This window comes from Tamandua tetradactyla, chromosome 22 (genome assembly GCF_023851605.1).
Source record: "Tamandua tetradactyla isolate mTamTet1 chromosome 22, mTamTet1.pri, whole genome shotgun sequence".
Taxonomy (NCBI): Eukaryota; Metazoa; Chordata; class Mammalia; order Pilosa; family Myrmecophagidae; genus Tamandua; species Tamandua tetradactyla.
In genome coordinates, this window is record NC_135348.1 from 31733944 (window position 1) to 31757597 (window position 23654).

Genomic DNA, 23654 nt, shown 5'->3' on the forward strand with positions numbered 1-23654 from the left:
CCCTGGAATAACTTAGTAACATGATCTTACGATATTGGTGTTAAATATACAACAGGCACATTTCCCTTATAATGGACATAGAAGGAATTTAAAATGTGTACCCAATTGCATTCATTAGGCAAACAGTCCAAAGTGGCAAAGAACTAATGAGTAAGGATCTTTGAAGGGGAATATTTTAAAAACTAGGTAAAACTAGGTAAAGAGGTAGATGTGTTGGTATTATTTGGAGTAGATGTATTGCCATTATTTAAAGCATCATTAGTTGGTTCTATTAGGTCATTAAAATGTACTTTACAAACATTGAAAGTTCTTTTTAAAAGCATTGTTTTAACGTGCCCAAACTCTATCACTTTATAAACTTGTAAAATGATCTTTGTCTGTATGTCAGCGTAAATGACAATGCCAAGTGAATAATACGAAAAAGTCTCTATTGATTGGGATCCAGGACAGTGAGACTATTATTGGAATCTATATAAATCATCTTCTCCTAAACTAATGTATGTCTCGGAGCTATAGTCAACTTGATAAAAGCTAATTTGGAGAAAAGGCATTTTCTATGTGTCCTTGATGGTATAACCGTTAGTCTATTCATCACAAAATAATAATGACAATGTTTTGAATATGTAAAAATCCATGAATAATGAATTTGGTTTTAGCCTTTTATAGTATCTTAAAAATAGGAACATATAATTTATTTTTCCCAGTCCTGTCCACGGTTTTCTCTTTATGGGGAACATGTCCTGTCTAATCCATCCATCACATTATGTTTTATAACTTTTATTTAATTTAATGAGGAAAGTTAATCTTTCTCCCAAATTCTTCTTCTTTATATTTTTGTCCTTTAGTCAGTATTCATTATCAAATGAACTATCTTAAAGGTATGAGCTTTTGCTCACACTCAAATGTTTAAAATATCCACTCATTTTCTGGTAAGAGTGGTCACAAAGCGTAGTTATTGTCAACAAGTCACAAGAAGTCTCTCGAGACAGAAGGAGGTTTCTGAGGTATATTTAGCTTCCTGGTAACAGAAGAAAAAGCATAAAACTATTCCCATTTTCAAGTTTTTTTACTGCTTTCTCTTGTGCATCTTCTGAAGCTATGTTGCTTATCAATGAGATGAAAAACCAAATGATGAAACAAAACCAACATATAGAGTCTAGCGAAATAATGAAAAGATCTTGATAACATTGATATGGCACTATGCCAATATGAAATCGTCCGTCCTTTGATATCTAATAATAGAAAGTAATTAAATGCTTTCAAGAATAAAGTGGTGAATTTTCTGTTGTTAGTAGCCCAAATCATTTCTGATTCAAACTCAGAATTGACCTCAAAACAATAGATATTAATTTCCTCCATATACCAAAATGACCGTTGTGGGATTGGAAAAGATTGGTAAAGGCTACAGAATGCTTGAGTAGGAGATTAGATGATGATTCGGGGGACAAGGTGTCAAGATACTGTGAATTCCATACTCTCCCATTGGCCAGGATACAAAGCTGGCCCTGAAAAACTAGCTATGAGCTACATGGTAAAATCTGGATTACAAATTGTTGCGGGTTAGGTTCAACATTGCCTGAAGCAATAACAAGAACTCAGGAGATAAAAGATGGAAGAGTACTACTGTATGACTAGGAAAGCCATAATAGTCAAACAGGTGAAAATAGCAGCTCACAGGAATGGAACCCTGAGCGAGAGATCCCCAGTGACTGAAGGGAGTGTTTTCTCATGTCCCATGAAATCATTCCCAACAGTACTCCAATGCTAAATTGGCTAACAGTAGCAATCAAGTTTGACATTTTTTGCACCTTAATTTCAGTTTCTTGTCCACTTCAACTTTGGAGGAGAAGTCTATTAAATGAGGGAGTATGTTAGTTTTCTAACGTTACCATATCAAATTGTCACAAACTTAGAAGCTTAAAACTTTGCAAATTTATTTTCTTACAGTTCTTTAGGTCAGATATCTGACATGGGTTTCACTAGGCTAAAAATCAAGATTTTGTGAAGATCGTGTTTCTTTCTGATGTTTTTAGAGGAGAAACTGCCTTTGTCCAGCCTTTATGGGCTGCTTGCATTCCTTGATTTATGACTTCTTTTTCTATCTTCAAAACCAGCAACAATGCCTCTCTTTGACCCTTCTTCCATCTTGCCATTTCCTTCTCTGCCTACAGAGAGGAAAGCTTCTCCACTTTTTAGATAATTATACTGTAATCATAATTATGCTTTTAAAAATTTGTATTAACACAACATCCTGAAGCCGAAAGAAAAAATATTAAGACAAGGATATTTCACCAACATACAATTGTCTATATGATTTGGAAATTTTAGATTAGTGTAGTTAACTATTGTTATTAAATAGATTTTGTCTATTATTATTTGGTTATTTGCCATAGTCTCAATTTTGTATCTGTTAACGCAACTACTATGTATTCATCTAAAGGCAAATTCATTGCTTGAAAATTTCAACAATTTCCTTTCAGAAAACTTATATTAGAATCTAATTTTGTGGTATAACAGATATACCATTTAAAAAATTAATGATGTATAATTTATAATATTTTTAAATAAGGGAAACTGGGTTTGAGTTATAGAGACCATCTTGACAAATTTTCTATAAATCTGAAACTATTCTAAACTAAGAAGTTTATTAAAAATAAAAAGAAAATGAAATTTATAATTTAAATATTCAAATGTCTACATAGAAGTGGTTTTAATACCGACCTAAGTGAAAATTGGGGGAAAATGTTTTCTGATTTGGTAATCATGCACGTATAAAAATATGTCTTAAATGGAATTTCTGTTTTGAATTTAACAAAATGACTCACTCTTCAGAAGAAATTATTTGCTTACATTATTTCAATGCCTTGTTACAGTTTTCCTTTAGCCTCAGGAGCATTTAATCTTTGAACTCTAGTTCTAATACACACCCCAAAGTTCAATGATCTCAGTAATGGAAATATCTAGAGACAGAGAAGTTATGCCTTTAATTTTTTTTTATTTACAAATGACTGTGCTATATAAAGTTTGCTAAATCAATGATTGCAAATAATAAATGTGTAATGATTCAGAACACATGAGTCTTACAAGTATGCCACTTCAAATTAGATTTCTTTGTTTGCTGAATTAATTTTGATCCTTAGAGTGACTGAATTTATTATGTGCATAGGCACAAATTTTATTTCATGGCACACCTAATTAAAATATGTACATAATTTCACTATGTAATTAACCAATGATTGCCAATTAACTATTGGCTATTGAAACTGCTGAATACTGTACTAGATATTTTAGGGAATTATAGAGTCTAATGAAAATATATGCATACCAGCTTTCTAGGAACATCACATTCTGTGTGGGAGCACAAATCTAACACATGGACAACTGGAGAACAATATGCCAAATTAGATCAATTATTAGAAATTAGCGACTGCAGAAAAATCAAACGCCATTCCAGCTAAGGAAAGAGAGAAATACGTGCTGGACTAATTGGGGACAAATTCATGGATTAGATAGTAATTTAGATAAATTCTGAAATAAAATATTTAGAAAATAAAGTGAAAAAAAAGTAATGATAGATGAAGAGGAGAATGTGTAACATGGAATAAAGGGATAAAATAGGAATGGTCATGATTTATATGGATCGTAGAGAAAAAATGTTCTAAGTAATGTGGGACTATGGCGGAGCGCCCAGCAGCTGAGATCCAGTAGAGCGACGGGAAACCTCCTGACAAGGCTGACCTCAGCCCTGCGAGATTGCGTCCGCTAAGTGCTCTGTTTCTCTCTCTCACAATGCGCTCTCCTTCCTTACATTATGCACCTCTTGACTGGTTCTTGATAAACAACTTTGAGTAAAAACAAGTCCCATAAATGATCAAAATACGTGTGCATGTACTTCTTTGGAACGTATAACTTCAGCCTTGTTTTGAGAAACAACTATCGTAACAGAAGTATATAATCAACTAGGTAACTCTAATAAACAGCTTTTTTGCCTCTCAAGAAGCTCACTTCTTTCTTTTCATGCGACTCCTTTGAAACTCTCTGCAGGACAGAGTGTTCGGAGGTAACATGGGACCATATTACCTAATATCAAATCAGGAAACTTTTTTTCCCCAAATTTTACTTAATTCGGTATTTAAACCATTTCTATATAGACATTTGAATATATAAATCATTAATTTCATTCACTCATTTTTATTTTTAATAAGCATTTTAGTTCAGAATAGTTTTAAATTTATAAAAAGTTGTCAATATGGTCTTGAATTAATTCAACAAATAAAATTGTTAATAAGACTAATAGGCTTAATAGAGATTTTGTGTCAAGTTTTGTGGTGGCTTCTTGATAGCACACGTACAAAATGTCATTCTCTAGCCATTTTGTAGCAAAATGGGGAGAAATACAACATTTTTAGCTGTCTAAACTACGTTATTTCATATGACAAAGTTTTGCAGTATTTCAGAAAGTAAAATTTGTAATGGCAAGAGGCATGATAATTTCTCCTTTCTTTCTTAATATGAATGGAACCTGGTATTTGTGCAGCTTCTGATTTGTGTTATGTTCTCATGTAAGACAATTTATGTAGAAAATTCAACAAAATCTGTATTTCTTCTTACATATTTGCTTAATTCTCTATTGTTTTAAAGGCTCCTGTTTGAGTGATCTTAGCAAGATAGGTATTAAAATTGTAGAGTTATATTTAGTTTCTTTCTTTTTTTTTTTGGTATGTTTATAAGTAGACCAAGGGAATTCAAGGTGAAATCCTTCTAATTCAAAAGACTTTCAAGAAAAAGCAGAAGGTACTTAAAATGATCAAATATATAAGCAGTTACTCCCTAGGAGGTAGAAAATTAGAAAGAGTATAATTCCCAATCTCCCAACAGAAAGCAGCAAGATAACACGCATAAGACTTAAGGTCCTTTCAAAGGGGCAGCAAATTTGATAAACCCCAGGATACAGGAGACCCACTACTGGGAAATGGTAGAAGGTCAGGGGTTTGAGGCAGAAACAGGGACCTGTACTAAGCCCACGATACTGTAACACTAGCATTACATGCACACTATAGCAGACCAGAATAATCACAAATCATCACCAACCCAGCTCAGCCCCTACCTAGGCTGACTCAGACACTGTTATCTCCCCCTCTCCATCCCCACACACTAATAGCATGATGGAAGTCAAGTTCAAGTTTTAGTATAGGTTGTATCTTGTGAGGAAAGATTTAAAATTGATAGTGAAAACTACTGCATATAGTCAGAAATTTATTATAATTTTTATTCCATTTAAAAATAATTTATATAGCTGGGTTTCTATTAAGTTAGCATATCTTTGCAGTTACTAAAGAGTTTGGGTTCAGATATTCTCACAAAAATCTTTTGTCATCATTTTCAGATTGTCTTTAGAGTCACTCCAGAGCTTACAGCATATAGATATCTGTACATAGCGACCTAGACTAACTGCCATATTCTATGTAGATGGAACAACTTGGTAATTTACCATATGAAAAATTTATTCTATAAGCGGTCATGTCTTCCTAAGTATGCTTCATGTTAATCTACCAAATTCATATTTCTCTGTGTGTATATGTGTGTGTGTGTGCGTGTGTATGTGTGTATGTGTGTGTGTGCGTGTGTGTATTAAGAAGAATGTTAGCAAGAAATTTCTAAAACCAAAATCCACCAATTTGCTCCTAAACAACCTGCAGCAATTCTTGTTTTTTAAAGAAGAACAACCAAATTAAAGTTATGATTTACTAATAAATAAAAGTTGTGATTTTAAAGGTTTAAGGCAGGTACATGAATAAAACAATGGCATATATATTTACAAATCCAAATCTATAGCGAATTCCACAAAATTGGGTTCTATTACACAAGGTGAAGTTCCATTCAACATATACAACAAGTAAGATTATTTGGTGCATTATTCCATTAGATGTTAAAAGTAAATTGTGACATTTACAAAGCTACTTGTAAATATATCTGTGCTTATATTTTCTAAGGTGAGTCAATATAAGCACCAGAACTAGAGACCTTGGGCAAGTGTGATAGGTAATCTGCTCCAAGTGCAATTAGTAGTGATGCTCATTTTAGAATATGTACAATGTCTAATTTATTGGCAAGAGTGTAGGTGCTAATTTTGTCTGTAAATGAAAAGAACAAGTGTTTGCCAATTAAATCAAGTAGCTGCTTCACAGTCAGTGATACTAATAGCTACCAACAAAACTCCAAGCCATTATTCTCAATTGTTTAATGAACTGCTTTTAATATGTAGTAAACTATAACCTTGATTTCTTAAAAATGCTGGTCTGGGTCTTAGTTATTCAACTTTAATTGACTTCTCAGTGGTTTGCCTGCATTTATTATACTAGGGTAGAGTTAAGCTTATAAAACTACATTGAGTAGAAATTTAAATACCAGTGTACTTAAATACCTGTATGCTAGCTATATCTGTGATTGAATTTTTCATTGCCATTTTTGTGTAAAGGCGTTTTTATACCATAGTATTTAGGGTTTAATTTCTTAGCTATCTGTTCAGCTATAAGGGGGTATACTAGAAGCCTACTCATTCTTTTCTATTCATTGTTACAAAAATAATTTCTTCAAATGATAAAAATGATATAGAAAACGTGAAAATTTGAAATGCAATCTCATATTTATAGGTAAGTAACTGAATACTGTAACAATTGGAAACTGCAAAAACCTCTTTTTAAAAAAAAATTCAAACTGTAAAATACTGAAATGTTTCACGTGAGCCTACATTCTCATAGTAGGAAGATTTGGAAGTATATTAGAGGTCCATCCGTGGTGTCTAAAATGATTTGGCTGCTTATTAAAAACTTGCGTCATTATCAGATCTATTAACTACTCTTGCTTCATTACTTTCAAATAATATCAATTTGAAAATTCCACTTTAAACAGAAAATCAAAAGTCATCAGGATATATAGATATACTGGCACAATGATATTTATCACATCAAACCTCTGGAGGTTCATTGATGATATTCGGGAAGATATCTTTGATGCGGCATCCATAATAAACTGTATCTTTCTATGTAGCATCCATGCTGACCATGTATTTAAAACAAATTTTATATATACAAAATTAAACTTCTATAGCCATAGATTTTTGTGCCATTAAATATAAGTTCTATCTATAACACATAGTCAAAGTGTTGACAACTGTTATCACCTAATCCCGAGCAATATATCTACACATTTTATAATAGGTGTAATTAAGTTTAGCTTATATATCATTTTGCTCATTCAGAATTCTGCACAGACTAGGAATTCAAATACATTTCAATGTCTGACCAAATAATAGTCATCTGCAGCATATGACTGAAAAATTATCAAAGGTGGTCATTGCAGTTTCCCTTGCCAACAATCAGGAATTTTATTATATGAAAAGCAGCAGAAGCTGACACTTGTTTTAGTTGGCTTGCCAGTAGATAATTAAGGATAACTGCAGTATTATTAATCTTATGTAGTGTTTATAATACCACTAAATAAAGAACATATGGGAAATTTAAGATAATTCTGATCATAATGTATGAACATGAAAATAGTGTTCTAGCAATAAATCTGCAAAGGTTGATAAAATGTCAGAACTATAATGCATTCTTCAACACTTATAACATGGACATGGCTTGTAGATATGTTTTTTACATGATACGGGCATGCACATTTTAAGAACAGCATGGGAGATACTAGCAGATAATATTAAGTGCTCCAGAGTATGAGTGGGTACAGTCAGCTAACTTAACTACTGTTAATTGTAAGAGAAGTCTTCGATACTGCTGCCTCTCCCAGATTTTGACGAAACAAACAGGTGTGTCATGGGTTCATGCTAAGGTCCTTAAAATACATGACACAGACTGGCCACTACTTGGTGGTGTCAATGGTAAACTAAATAATAAGAAACTATTTGCGAGTTACGCATAGAAAATAGAGGCTGAACACAATTACCACAGATTCTATAGAAAATAACTTAACTACTCTTGCTAAAATACTTTACATACATTTTCGTGCAAAGCTCCAATCACTAAATATTTCATTGATTAGAAAGACTGTTTTTATGTTTCAAAATACTTTTTAAAACATAATAATCATAAAAAATTGAATGTTTAATTAAAGTTACTGTTTAGTAATAAGTCAATTTCTTTTTTCTCAGTAATATTGATATGTATGTGGTAATCTACAAAATGGAGGGTGAGACCTACTGACTTCATGAACATATGGAAACCAAAAGACAAAAATATGCAGAAGTGACATCAGCAACTATTTGGTAAGTCCTTTCTTTACAGAGTCTTTGCCTGAGGACAACAATTTAGCATGTACAGATGGATTTACGTATAAAACATGGCTTTTAATTTATATAAAAATATTTCTCTAAAATAGTGCCACTCATCTTTAAGATCAAGTTTTCTTCTGCTTTACTATACCAGCTCTTTTAACAAAAGACAAAAAATAAAAGTACTAAATGATGTCCAATTTATGCTAGTACTACCAGATGCTTTGAATGGAAAACCAATTATTTACAATCAGGATTTGAGTTTTTTTACGGCCCTCACAGAATCAAAGAAATCATTTGAAAGCTTATTCATCAAGATGTAACATCTGAAACTATTGTGAATGTGATTGTAAATTTAGTATAATGTTCCAGACTGAGATAAAATAATTTATTTTTGTATTGATAATACAAAGATACATTTTGACGGTATGTAGTGTTACTATAAATAATGTTCTTACTAAATAGTCAACATGTGGAGGAGAAATGTTCTTGGAATTGGCAGTGGCGTACACAAAGTTCACATTATTCATAACCAAACTAGTTTTGTACCACTGGAAATGGAAGCTATGACTGTCAAAATATTTATGTGCAATATATAAACAGACTACCTGAACTGCAAATTTTTGAGTAAAACTAGTACCCAATGAGAAATGTATGCTTCAGCATGACATGTGTTTTCTGTTTTTGTGGCCAGTCATTAGTTTTTCACTGTTTGAATATTTGTAAAGCAGCAGCAACAAACTTGTGTCCTAGAGAGGTATTTGACAATTCCTCTAAAACATGGCTGTATTTTCTCTAAAACCTTTTAGAAATCATCAATCTATGTATTCAACTAATGGAACAGAAACATCATCAATTTTTAAGTCTTTGGAAATATGCAGTCATTATAAGTAATTTTACAAGAATACATTAAAATTCATCTTTGAACATCTTAGAGAAAGCAAACAAGTAAATGATGATAAACATCTACACAAAAGGTGTTTTTTTTGGAAATGTATAATTTCAACTTTTGGGAATTATCTTTTGATAGAGCTTCTATACTTATTCATATATACTTTTCCTCTCCACTAGAGTAAAATAAAATAAGGTTGCAAAATCTTTAGGTTTGATTTGATAAAATATTATAAGCAATCTTAGAGATATATATGACAATTTTTATTTAAATAATATGTCCAAGCAAGCTACTCTGAAATGAGGCAAAAGATACTTATCTGTGAAAAATAATTTGTTTAAAATACTTGTAGACTTCAGGATAAAAACAGATGAAGAATATCTTTTATTTTGGGAATTTATTTAGCTTACCAGAGGCCTCTGCTGTTGTAAAGCAAGTTATCAAATTTAAAAAAGGATTATGGTATAGAGTGGGGTTAAATGAAGGGATCAACAGTAATAAACTTATTATTCATTAAGTATACATTTTTATAAAAAATTACTAATAGTAATATCATATAAAATATAATTTTTAGTAAAAAGTATGAATCATATTATGGATATGTCTAAAAAGCTGTTTATGGTACAGGTATATATATTTGAAGAAATTTAGTTACTTTAATATCACTTTTAAAAAGTGTTATTTATTTTAAATGGTGTCATGTATATTTTACATATTTTAGAAATCATTTTATCTCTAAAGCAATTAAAATGGACATATTGTATTTGCCCATCGATAAAATGAAAACTACTGTCTGGCCAACAAGTAAATATTTCAAAAATTAGTTCTTTTCTTGGCATAACTATTCACCATCAAAAGTTGTCCTAAGTTTGCCGACTTATATTTCCTACAAAGCAACTACTTTTTTGGAAGTGGTAGTTTCCTCATGCTCCTTATGTTTTCCGAGTAGAACCGCAGTGAACCCACTTGCTACATTTGGGAGAAAATACTTGGGATGCCATGTTACTGCTAGAAATGATGATAACCACACAAGATTCTAAACTATGGACCGATTTTCTTCTGAATCTATAGATATCGTACATACTTCTAAACCTCAAAACAAGCCTAACAGCAGCTTTGTAGAAATTCCATTTGGGCAAGGAGTGCAAGCTGGTCTCCAGTTCATCTCCAATGAAGTCCTCTTGAGTCATCATTTACCCCAATTTCTGGGTTCCAAAGATTGACATTTCTGGCCCCGTTAAACACTCTGAGCCGGTGGAGATCAGCATGATGTTTACGCCTTTCTCCGCGTTTTAGGATTCTGTCTGCCTGGGTTTGGTGACAAAATGGAAACCACAGGACGTAACTCAAATCTAACTGAAGGTTCTCCGGTTTCCTAAGCCCGCTACCCAGCCCACATCAACCTCACTCTAACTTCTTAGTATCTAGGAGCTGCTGACATTAACAGTTGACTTGGAAATGCTGATTTTTCTAAGAAGAAATAAAAAAGAGGGCACTCTGCATCTGTTATCTCTCCTTGACTGTCTCAACCCACTGTCCTGCTCACCACAATGCCAGGTTCACTTCCCCGATATTAGTGAACTAACATTGCACTCACTAACATTCCCCAGTGTTCGTGAACAGTATGCGCTCATCAACTCCAACAAGTTGTGGTGGGTATAGGAAACCTTTTGCTGTGGCAGCCAGAAGATTCAGAGTCTTAAGAAGAGGGTTCTCACTTTGCTTCCCCAAAGTCTGCAGGGGCACATTGGGGTGGTCACTGTTCATTAGAATATATATTTTTTATCCTGTTTCTCTGTGGCCTGCAGTGATGTATAAAACAAACTGGTTTGTTTTTTATCCCCCTTTTTGTGTTGCGGAAGCAGTTTCTTCATTCTAGATCTTCTCTTATTTTGATAAAAAAGTTTTTGGATTCAGTATCTAGCAGATCAGCCCTTGATAAGGGCTTGAGATTTTGCATCTTCGTTCAGAGGGATGTCCCGTAAATTCCAGAGTGATTTGAACAGTGGAAAAACAAAACAAAACAAAACAAAACAAAACATCAAATTCTATTCAGGATACTTCATTAGTGGTAAATATGGTCTAATCAGCAGTGTGCTTTACCTTCCTAAGAAAAGAGTTGTTCATAAAAATGTGAACATTTTAAAATACTGAATTTATGATTCAGAAATGTTTCTAAAAGCTATGATTATGATGGATTAAAGATAAGGAATTTGAAGGTAACTATATACTTTATATTTCTAATTAAAGCACTAGCTGTGGTGCCCACATTTTAAAAATCATATGCAAAAATACTACATATTTTGCCATGCTCAAAATATAAGCTGTTTTCAGTTTTTAATGCTGAAATAGTTAAGTTAATTATTTTAACTGTTAAACATTGAAACTAACAGTTTTTATGGAAGAATTTCAGCTTTTAAAATTGGAATGATGAGAGACCTATATTATCATCAATCTTCTCTAGGCATCAGAACTTCCGATATCATAATGACATGCTCTGCAATCTGCCACAAAACAGCACACTGCATTTATGACATGCCATTTGATGATGGTTTATGTAAGGATTTAAGACAAGCATGAAAAACTATTGTTTGTGCTACTACCCCAACAGATTCATGAGAAACAACTGAGTATACCTAATGCATGTCTTCATTTCCACTGTTTCCATGACATTAAGTATTCACAATTCCTCTTCTTCCTTTCTTCTTATTTTTACTTATTTGTTTATTTGTTTCTGGCTGTTGTTGTAACAATTTTCATAATGGAAAAACAAGGGTCAATGTGGAATAGTGTCTTGCACTTTTTCCCCTCTTAAATTCAAGCCTCCCTTTTTCATTTGGCAGGTGTATCTCAAAAGTTAATTAACACAGTTGGTACAATTTTAGCAGAATAATCTGAATGTGACTTTAGGATTATCTATATGTAGCCAAAATCAAATCTCCTTTGAATGTGGAATCCACAATTTCCTGTCTTTACCAACCCTTAGTCTCAGGGGAGATTAATGTTTACAGTTTCTATTGGTTTCAGCCAAGGATAGCACATATATTTTGAAGAAAAAAGAATTCTGATACAAATAAAGAAAATTATTACTTTCACTCTTCACAGTATCGACATGCAAATCACCTCTCAGCATAAGAGTTTATAAACTCACTTACATAGAGTATGAATGACTAATCAGTCTAAATTTTTGGTATCACTCAAGATAATGACATTTAATGAGCCTGAAGCTCGATCCAAACATTGTTCATAGAACATGAGGCATTGATGAATAGGGTGAAAAGATGCATGGTGCTTTTTGTGAGCTGCAGAATAGAAGTGTTTGGGGGACTTCGAAATCATATAATGCACTCCTTTAGTCATTCATAATCCTGACAGTGTCTAGAAATGAAACAATTGCTTTCCTAATGGAATTGGCATAGAGATATTGATTCAACATTAATATTTGTCTTTCATGTCAGTGTATAATGTTTGCCAGGTAACTATATTTGGAATTTTTGTATTTCCTATGCTGCAAAGTGAATCTTTTTATGATAATCCTTTGAAATATCTAATAATAGTCAGAGGATAAATTATCTCTTAAACATTAATAAGTTCTTTGCTTTTTGTAGATTTTGATCTTTGTAGCATTCAACTGCCTAGCCTAAAACAATAATATGCGTAGAGCAGCCAGCAAAAAATATCCTTTCGCTAATATTAATCATTATTATATGCAGTGGGTCAGTTGAGAAAATTTTCCCATTGGCTTTCTCTTAAATTCTTTACCTGATGGGATTGCCTATTAAATAAATATCTATTTTATGCCCCAAATTTATATTTTTTAATATTATGAATATTGTCAAATAGAAATTTGGTGGTATTTCAGCCCAATTTCTTCTATTATTCTTCACTCATTCTCTCTGTTTGGGAAATTTGATTACTTTTATATTAGTTAGGGATTTGGATGTCTAGGAATAACTTTATCCAGAGATCTAAAGCCTTTAACAGTAATGTTCAAGCAATGAAGCATGCTCTTTTTCCCTGAGACATTATGGCTTTTTCATCTCACATCAAATCCAATGTTTTCAATCTATTGAGAGCCCTAATATTTTAATACAGAGAGTTCTGCTCCCTCGTAAAAGTGAGTCAGCAGGTCTGGTCACTGGAGACTGGGGTGGCCGGGGAGGGCGGATTTGACCAAGTTTGTGGAGAGCAGGCGCTTCACAGTTAGCCATGACTTTGAAATTAAAAGAAAGGGGCTGGTGTGGGAGAATCTTGAGTTATAGAAGTCTGGTTTCCAGAACTGATTTGATGGTGAGAAGAGCTGAGCTTAGGTGCGATGATACAGATACCTCCTTGACAGCTCACATCGACTACAAAGCCGAAGTCCACACACAACAAAGGGGAGGTGGAAACTGAGATTCAATCCCTCTCCTTATTGATTTACATTTACTTCCTACTCTTTTTTCTTTTTTTCCATCTTTCCTTTCTATCTACTTCAATCTATGCTTACAAACACCCCACACTGTCCTTTTGATGCCCTGAATCCAAACATAGGAAATCATATCCTTGATGTCTTCCTTTCTCAATGAACATGTAGCAAAGAAAAGAGTTAGATTGGCTGAAGTGTGGTAAGAAGAAATAAGGAAAGCTTTCATTCATAGGCCCATCTATAATTTGCCCCTTTATAATCTTATTTTTATGAACCATCCAAGTCTTATTGTTACCTCTGATGTACTTAGAAATCATTTCATGACATACCCACTGACTAGTCTTTCAGTATCATTTTTCAATGAGGTACGTTTGGTCTAGCTTTTAAACTCACCATTTATAAGTGAGTTTAAAAGCTTATAAATGGTGCATGGGTGTTTGAACAATAAAAATTATAGCTAATTATATTCAATAATAACATGTGATAATTTGTCATGTTTAAGTTTATATTTAAAGTAAAATTTTCCCTTTGATTTTAACTTAAATAACAATGATAAACATAAAGCATCTTCGAACTAAAAGTACCAAATTGTAACATACCACATGGAGTTAATAGCATTGCTTTCTTAATTCTGGAGGCAATTATCCAGTCACTCTTATTGTCTACACTAAAACTTAACTTTGTAAATTACAAACATTATTAGTATATTGATTAGTTACCTCTTGGTGTTATAGGGGAAACACTCATCATCATCATGATATTTTGCTATGCTCATCTTTGATGTCCTTCCTAAAGTAAAATAGGCTATAGGCACAGATTGCACAAAATGAAAACACAATTTAATATTTAAAAATTACCTGGTGCTAACCGTGAGCTTCAGTTTAGATTAGCATTTTCAAATGAGGGACCTGCCATACTGCTTTCCTTTGGCAGGCTAAACTAGCTCTCACCAAGTCAGTCTCATTCAGTTTAGCACATTTTGCTCTCTCCCAGATGCCATAACAGAGCTGTTGCTGCTTCATGTTTTCCCTGACACTGACTCAGTTCTCACTCACTCATCAACATTTTCCAAATCTAGTCAGTGTATTCATATTTGTCTTTATTCTGTTCACCACTTTATTCACTCATTATTTAATTTATGAAACATCCCTACTCTTAACTGATCAGGATGGTAGTCTTTTACAGTTTTAATATAAGAATTATCCCATGGGATTTCTATGCAAATCACTTAGAAAGCTTTTTTCCAGTTGCACTCAGTACTGAAGAAATAATGCATCTCTTTTAAAACCTGGTGGCAAGTTTCCTTCCTTTTTGGTAGACTAGCAGACAGTGAAAACAATGTATATTAACATAATATATGATGCCTTTGGTTCATTACAAGTAAGCACTGTAAGCAATATGACAGTTATCTGCGTTCTATATTTTACTATAGCTGACTTAGTGAATAGTTCTGAGACGTTTATAAACTTGTCATTAACGTTATGCTGAGCAATAAAAACAGAGTGTGTTAATATTGCATGGTGTTACAATTGTAAACCAGCAGCATGATTAACTAGAAGGCATTTAACTAGAAGGTTTGCCTTTTAATCCAGATTATATCACTTAAAAATAACTAGACTATCAGTTTGCAAAACCAAAAAATATAATGTCCTGTTTCCTAATTTAACAAATATTAAATGCTCAGTTAGTCCTTTGTTAGTTTTAACTAAAAATTCTATAATTAAATATTCTTTGTTTTCATCACTGTTCAATTTAATAAAATATTCTGTGATATCTTTATTTAATTGGCTTTAAATGGTTGCATGGGTAGTGATTATAATAGAGACAGACATATCGATAAATGTAGATTTTATCTAATTCCTGAAAATCAGGTATGAATAACACAATATGGATGATACAGACTGAGCTGGGTTATATAGCATTGCAGACCATTTAAAGAAATTTGGGTTTTATATATGCTTAAGAAGGGTAGTTATCAGCATTTTCTTAGCTCTGGTGGGAGACCCAAAATCTTTGATGATACTTTGATGTATTTTCCTTTTTCATTCTCATTTTTTCGCAACACTCTATTTCCAGGTGCTGTAATATCACCTATTTCCAATGTAAAAAGTGAAGATGAAAATTCAGGTGCATTTTCTAAAAGCAGACAGTAAAGAAGGTTTGTGAAAATGTAAAGCAATGCCACTCTCATTGGATTTATATTGTCTAGGACATTGTAAATATTTTTTATTAACTTATAATATGGTTATTATTTATAATGAACTAATATATGAATTTTTTTAATTATCAGTTTTAATTTCTTTTGTAGCAAATATAAGGTACATAAAGAAATCCCCTAGGCAGCCTCAAAGAATTTTAACTGAAAAGAGCTCTTGAGATCAAAATGTTTCAGAAACACTTATCTAAAAGACAAACATGAGATATTTAAGAAGTTTCCATTTTTCTTTTAATATCTAATATAATAATACCTATATGATTTTAATAATATGTAATAATTATTGTAATTTATTTGTTCACATTTAATTCAAACACTCAAATTTTATGTTTCATCTCATTGAATTCTTTTTTCCATAATATCTTTGTATTGAGAAGTGCCCATTTTACACATTTTGCATATTATTTGAATACAGTCCACAAATCTCTATCTTCCATACTCCAGTAGCTGACTTAGCCAGGAAGCTCATGAATGCAGCCTCATAGATTTGAGCTGTACTGTGGAAATTATTGACAAAAGTTGCCAAAACTAAAATATAGTTTGTGGCAAATATCTTACACAATCTGTTTCTACAGCATCTGTCTTTATTATGAACATGAGAATTCAGTCTTCACTGTAATATAGATATTTCCATTTCTAAATGTTTTCTTTTATGGTAAAAGGATGACTTTCCTTTTATAAAAGTACTTTTTAAAAAAATAAATAATGAAATTTCAAATATTCTGTATGACATTAAATTCAGATAATAATAACTGAGAGTTGAGTTAACAAATAATTATAGTCACTGAATCATTATCTAGATGTTTTCTAACTTTCTAACGTGTTGTAGGATTGTTAAAAGTAAATACTTATAACTAATGTAACTCATTGAACTGTTACCTGCATACATGTTGACCTTTTGAGGTAGTCCAAAGCAAACATCTGGCACTGATATAAGTCATTGAACTGAAACCAGATGCTTTGAGTCTTTGATGATGGTGCTTTATTGTGTAACTATATCATCTTAAATACTTTGTAACCACATAGTCTCATGGGAACTGATGACTGGCCCCGCTTATATCCCCTTATTTTGTTTTGCAACTTTAAAATCTTGTCATCTTGTAGGCAGACCCCTAATGGATATTAACGAGGGAACTTAAGTCAGTTCAGAATTAACCCATCCCAATTCTTAAACTATCTTACTAAAGTCTGTTCTAACCAGAATTGACCCATCTGACATGTGCAGTAGCTTAAATCTTCAACTATGAGTGACCTCTACCTTATAATATTATTAATCATGTCCATTAGTATGTTAAGGACACCATTTTATTATGTACTTCCTGTGGTCAAGCATATAATCAGTCTGTGCATGCTCAATATCTCTAGCTCTTGTCATTTCAAGCTTTAAGCCTGCCTGCCTCTGTTAGAATACTATGTAAAACTTTCAAAAACTGTCCAGTTTGGAGAGACAGATCTGAGGCATACAAGCCTCCTGTCCTCCTTGCTCTGTGCTTTGCAATTAAATGTTTTTTCTCTTTGAAATTCTGGTGTCACAGGATTGATCATCATGTGCATCTGGCATATCATCCGGATCTCAAATTTCTTTACGTTGTGTATAATTAAAAGTAATTGAAATTCATTTCAATAAAACAGGTTATTCTTCTATTCTGCTGACAACTTCCTATGGAATTTCATTTTTTATTGACCATGTCAAATCAGAAAAGCAGGTAATTTAAAGAATAATTGGTTGAGATATATAATCTAAGCACTTTAATTTTTGTTTTAGTAACTTCAATTAAAATATAATTTATAGTCTTTTTAAATGTTTAGCCTTTAAAGAGTCTAGGTGAAATGAAGAAAAGACAGCTGGCTATATATAAATTGTAAGGAAAGTAGATGTTAGGGATATCCAGAGTTGGTAAGTGATGCATGAATTCTTTCTTTTTTTATTTTTTTGTGACATCTTCTACTGCCATTACGGGAATTCTGGAAAGTGTTGAATGTAACTGAAAAAAAAATTGCATGTATAGGACCAGTTCATTTGCTTACAATTTTAATTTGATTCCTATGATGTAAGAATATTGCTTGAGAAAAGAGATGGTGTTTGATCAAGATGGGATATAATTATTTCATAAATATTTGCTGATAGAAAAATAAGTTAGGGCTAACATATCATACAGTAATATTTATTGAGAATGAACACATACATATATATACCTAGTCATATGTAAAATGTGAATTAAAATTTTATTCGAATGGTGTTCATTTTAAAACCTTGATCATATTTAGTTTCCTTTTCTGTGTTTAGTATGTAAGATGTTTAACTACCTCTCTTATTTGGCATTTTTGTATTTCTCTATATCTATCATGTCTTATAATTAAAATATAAATAACCCAGGAAGATTTCTTATGCTGTTCTGTCAGTTTGCCTATTCTAGCCACATTTGCTATATACTACCACATAAGTGGAGGAATAAGCAGCACAAAGAAATTCTAAAATACATCAGTTTCTATCATCTGCTCTTGTGTTCTGCCTGGTAGTTCTCTTTTAAATAAATCAGATTTCAGAAATTACATTTACATGTGGATCAAAAAAGAGACACAAACTTCTGACTTTACAGATGGCTGTTTTTCTTAATTATACGGGTAACAGTTTAGAAATAACTAATTGGTCATGCTTGACAAGTAATAGCGGTTTTTCCAAGATAAACAAATGTTCACATCTTTCATACTTAATCAGAGACTTTATGTGCAAAAATGACCAAATGTATCATCTATTCTAAGCCTCCTGTGTTATTTTGTAATAAATGACCATCTGTACTTCAATTTAACTGAGTTTGTCTGTGATGACCAGAGAATCTGATTAAAAGGCAGATGGATTTTGGAGAACTTGCCTTTTCAGAAGTAAACAGACAAGAATTCCTCAATATTTTTCCATAGATTCAACCTGTCTCAGCTACATTTGCTACAAAGGTAGAGGATACAAGATATCAGAGTCTTGGTGTCCTCATTCTCTTCACTTTCCTAAGTCATGCAAAATGTGAGGGAGAGTGTGCAAGTAACACATTGACTGTCATATAAATGCACATATCAGAATGCCAGTTTTATGAAGAAGGGGGAATAAAGTTTCACACCATTTTTATGTGACATTATTATTAATGTGGAACTCTGCCTGAACCTGTAGGTTTTAAGTGATCAGTAGCACATTGTGTCCAAAGTGTTGGTGCTATTTAGATTCTAAATGGCTGTCTCCAGTACAAGACTACATCTGAATCAGAACTGTTCAGTCCAATAAAATATATACATTTAATAACATTATATTCACATTAGTAGAATACATTATGTTTAAAAGTATTTATATATGTTTCCTTTGATTCTCCTAGTTATCCTACGAAAGAAGTGCAGACTATAACACCACAGTTTGCAAGAACAAGACTTTGAAGGGTTGAGTTACTTATCAAAGACCATGGATTATTAACTAACAGAGCTGTAAGTGGAATTCAGAATAAAAGAATATTTGTTTAGTACATACCTCTTACATATCCTCCTCCTCATTTTAAATGACCAGCTTTTTGAGGAAATAATTGCATGTGATTTCTGTTTATTTCTGTTTCTAAAAGATGCTTTACAAAAGTAAAATTACAAACTTTGGCATTTTATTAAATGCTAAAAGTAATACTTTTATGTCTAAAATAAATTTTAGACTAATGCAAAGATTAATGGAAGATTTTACCATGGCGGTTCTGCTAACCTCCACCAGTACTATGCATTGTCACCTAACTTTTGAGAAACTGCATAGGTGATCTGATTTAGGTGGTGAGCTTATTTTCCCACGCAACAGTCAGTTACATCAATAAACAGCATACTAACTGGGATCAAAGCCAAATATTGGAATATAGGACTGTTTCAGTGAAATTCAGGTTATATAGGCATTAGAATATGAAGGGATTTATGTTTATCACAGATAATGTTCAAATATCTAGTCTATTCGAGGTATTAAAACAAGTTTTAATAGCTTAAATAAGTAAGTTGTCTCAAAATGTATAGCATTGAGCGGTACATTGAAGTGCTATTGAAAATTTAATATTAAGGCTTCTGAGTCAAGATATGTTTTGAGCTTACATGCTATTTTCCTCTAAATGCTATCTATGAGAAAATTGAAGAAATGTAAATTAATCCTCAGCCTCACAAGAAAGAAGAAATGCTGCCAATCATGATTAGGAATGGTATATAAATTGGCAAGTCTTAAAGCAGGTGGAACAAGACGAGCAATACAGAAGCTGTACAATGAGAGGAGAGAAGTAAGTTGTTGGAGGGGGTGGTTGATTGACTTTTCCCTTTGAACCACCAAAAATAAAGGAGGAACAAACCAAAGTGAAAGTAAGATATCAATAAAACAGGGAGTATTTACTGGAGTAATTGGAGTAGACAAAAAAGTAGCCGTGTCCTAATTGCTGCACTCAGAGTATGTAGCTGTGTTTCGTACAACAAACTGTTAAGAGTCGGTGTCTCTGTACTTGAGTATCTGCCATATAAGTGCCTTACGTGGGTATTTTGGTGGTCTGAAAGACAGATAAAACCTCAAGCAGTTGCAGATCACCATAGAAGCTACAGGAGAAAAAACAGTATCTAGATGCTGGCTAGGTAAAGAACATTTTTAAAATTCTTTATTGCAATAAGGTATTTTTTTTTTTTTTGCTTTCTAAATTAAAATATATCCACACTCTCCCTATCTATAACCAGCCAATCTGAGGAAAATCCCCATATGCAGAATGAAGCTCACCCAGACGTGTTGGCAATCTCAATTAGCATAGGAGCTTGTTATTATCCCTCCACTCTATTGAGCAAAACATGTAAAAGTATAAATTATAAAATAAAATTGTGAAAGTATGTGACACAAATCTCAGAAAAGAGAATGGAGAAACAAGATAAAAAGAAGTTATAGAAACAAGGATGTTTCTCTGTGCTAAAGAAAACTTTAAGTGTTTGGATTAAAATTGCCCCCTGAGTGTCCAGTAGAAACATTTCAGGAGAATAAAATAGGCACCCAAAAATACAAAGAAATCAAATCACTTGTATATGCACTTTTGACAAAGTGACTATAACATGAATTACAAAGAAAATGGACATGTTAATTAAACTATTATATTCTATATTTATGGCATTACATTAACAAAAGAACTGACAGCTCTTTAATATGCATGCACAAGAGTTCTAATATATTAATGCCCATTTATCTGACTCAGTTTGAGGGATCTTATGTTTAATTATATACTTAATTTTAAAATCTGGATGAAATTGAGTTTTGAGGGAATAAATTATGCATTTGTGTATAAAATGATTGCTGAAAAGCTACATGTATCAATGTACATAACATAGCAAAAAGCAAAATAAACCGACATACACAAAAACTAAAATGACTCAGGCTTTTAACCTGGGACACCCTGCCTGGAGATTTTCTTGTGAAATTTAAAGCAACCTTTAGGGTGAAATAATATTTTTGTCTTTAAAATGTCCAATGCCGGAGATGAAGTGCAAAATGTCCCAGTCCATTCTACTTTAGTATTATCTAAATAGGTAACTTATATGAAATTGCTGATACTGAACCAATCTTGTCTATCAACATGAAAACAATTCAAAATAAAATAATAGTAAATCGTGACCAGCATAGCACTACAATAATTAGTACACTGTGATCTCAAACACAAATGATTCTACATCATATTTTTTTCTTTTTCTTTTAGACCTACTCAGATGAATTATTAACTATTCTAATCTTCCTCCTACCTCCTAAAAGTAGTAAGCCTCACTCTCCAGACATTAGAGATTTTTCTTGGTTGAGGTACCTTTTCACAATCTAACATGACTCCCATATTTATCTTCAGAGTTGTTGTTACCCTTAACTTCATTCCCCAATAATTAATTTGCTCCTAAGCCCTTCTCCAATGCAAAAGCTCTTCTACACATTGCCAACAATTTTTTATCATTCTAAAAATTTCTTTTCCCATGATACCTCTCCATGTCCACAGATGTCTTGGTCTGCCAGTTGCTAGAAACAAAGATGCCCAGACTTCTTAGCATGGCATTGAACACCTTAGAAATGTGGCTTTCATCAACATATGCATGATTGGTCTTCCATATGCTTTTGCAAAACATATTCATTCAGTCAATTGAATAAATATTCCTCAAATACATTTTATTTCTCAAATACACCTTACTCATTCTTAGCTCTCCTCCTTTGCTAACACTTTTATTCTCACCATCTGGCACTCTTTGCATTTTCGTTCTATAACTTAAGCATCAGAACCCAGTTCACAGGCCATTCCCTCTGAAATCTTCCCAATTTAACAACTTTTCTTCTTATTTCTTTCATAATTAATATGTAGGACAAAATAATTCCCAAAGCATAAAATATGTGTTATAAATAGTTGTTGGATGGACTCATACAGGATTTTGAAGGAAAGAAATTAAATACTACCAGAAAATGACTGAAGTAAAAGTAAAGGAAAACCATAAGCAATGTATATATAAGAAAGAATGGGCCTTTGAGATCTTTCTTATCTAAACATGTAAAATGAAGACAGGCTAGGATTATTAAAAATAACAGTAGAATTTGAGAAACTTTCATCATGCATACAACTGCTTGCCATTTATCCTTTTTTTTTTTAGAGCAAGAAAACAGTGAGTCTATTGAATGCACCTGTAAGAAGACATGTGCCCACTCATAAGAAAGGAAAGACAAAAGGCCAGAGGTAGTAGGTATTGTGAGGCCTATTGCTTTTATAAATTAGCTTTACTTATTTCCCTTCTCCCTTCCTTGTTCAGGGCCTTCTTTACCCCTCTCTTCTCTCCCGGGTGGTGCCTGGTGGTAGATAGTGCATTTGGGTGGGTTGGTTGGCTTCATCCTTCTCCACAGATGATTTCACTCAGCTGGAGCTGGTTAGGCTCCAGATGGTTTGGCTGCTGCTAGGTGTTGCCTGTAAGTGGGTAGTTCCCTGGCATGGTGGCTTGGGGCCATGTGCCTCCTTGACCTTGATAAAGTGTTCTTCTTTAGAGAAAGAGGGCTTCTCTTCCTTCTTAGGTCCCTTGTTCCAGCCTGCCTCAAGAACCCCCTCAGTGAATTCTCACCCTTAATCTTAACATGTACTGAAGGGCAAGAGTCTGTCTTCTGTAGATGGTTTGGCATGTCAGGGGGTGTAGGTCCTCTTCAGTGGGGCATAGAACTTTCTGGCTATCTCATTTAAGTTGAGAGGGGAGGAGTCTGGACGGGTGGTTGGAATGTTATTTATTCTTCATTCGTCAATTCTGAATATTGGCATTCTAACATTCGTACAGTGATCATCTTCAATTATCTAATTGCACATCAATTATCTTCATTGCTTCCTTTGAAGAGGAGTTCTTAATCTTGGCACCACTGATATAGTGGGTGGGTCATACTCTGTTGACAGAGGGGATGCCCTGTACACTGTTGAATGTTATGCACCAACCTTGGCCTCTCCCCACTATATTCTAGTAACATTCTTCCAAGTTATGACAACCAAAAGTATCTCTTTGGGGGAAAACTTATCCCTGTATGAAAACTCGTGCTTTAAAGCATTTTCAAGAGTGAGGCACACAAGGAAAATTTCTTCTATATCTTCTTAGCTTTGTTTGCCTAGATGTCCTTTTTATGACAATAAAAATGGTGGAAAACAGTTTTCAGTATTTTTCACAATTTGAAAACACGAATAACTAAAGAAAACTATCAAAAATCCAGTTGGAAAGTTGTTATATCATATTTTAAATCCCATTGTAGGTGATTACTGCCAAATTGGAAGAAATATGTTTTTTACATTTTAAAAGTTTCATGCACTTGTTTTGATATTTGGTATCAATT

General features: G+C 32.9%; 1 long non-coding RNA gene across 1 annotated transcript; it reads left to right on the plus strand.

Annotated features, from left to right (window-relative positions):
- The first annotated feature begins 17443 nt into the window (after window positions 1-17443).
- On the plus strand, window positions 17444-22548 carry LOC143666171 (uncharacterized). The gene is made up of 4 exons (XR_013167441.1): window positions 17444-17505; window positions 19162-19267; window positions 19962-20079; window positions 22448-22548. It is a non-coding gene; the product is annotated as an uncharacterized LOC143666171 (long non-coding RNA).
- The last annotated feature ends 1106 nt before the right edge of the window (window positions 22549-23654 follow it).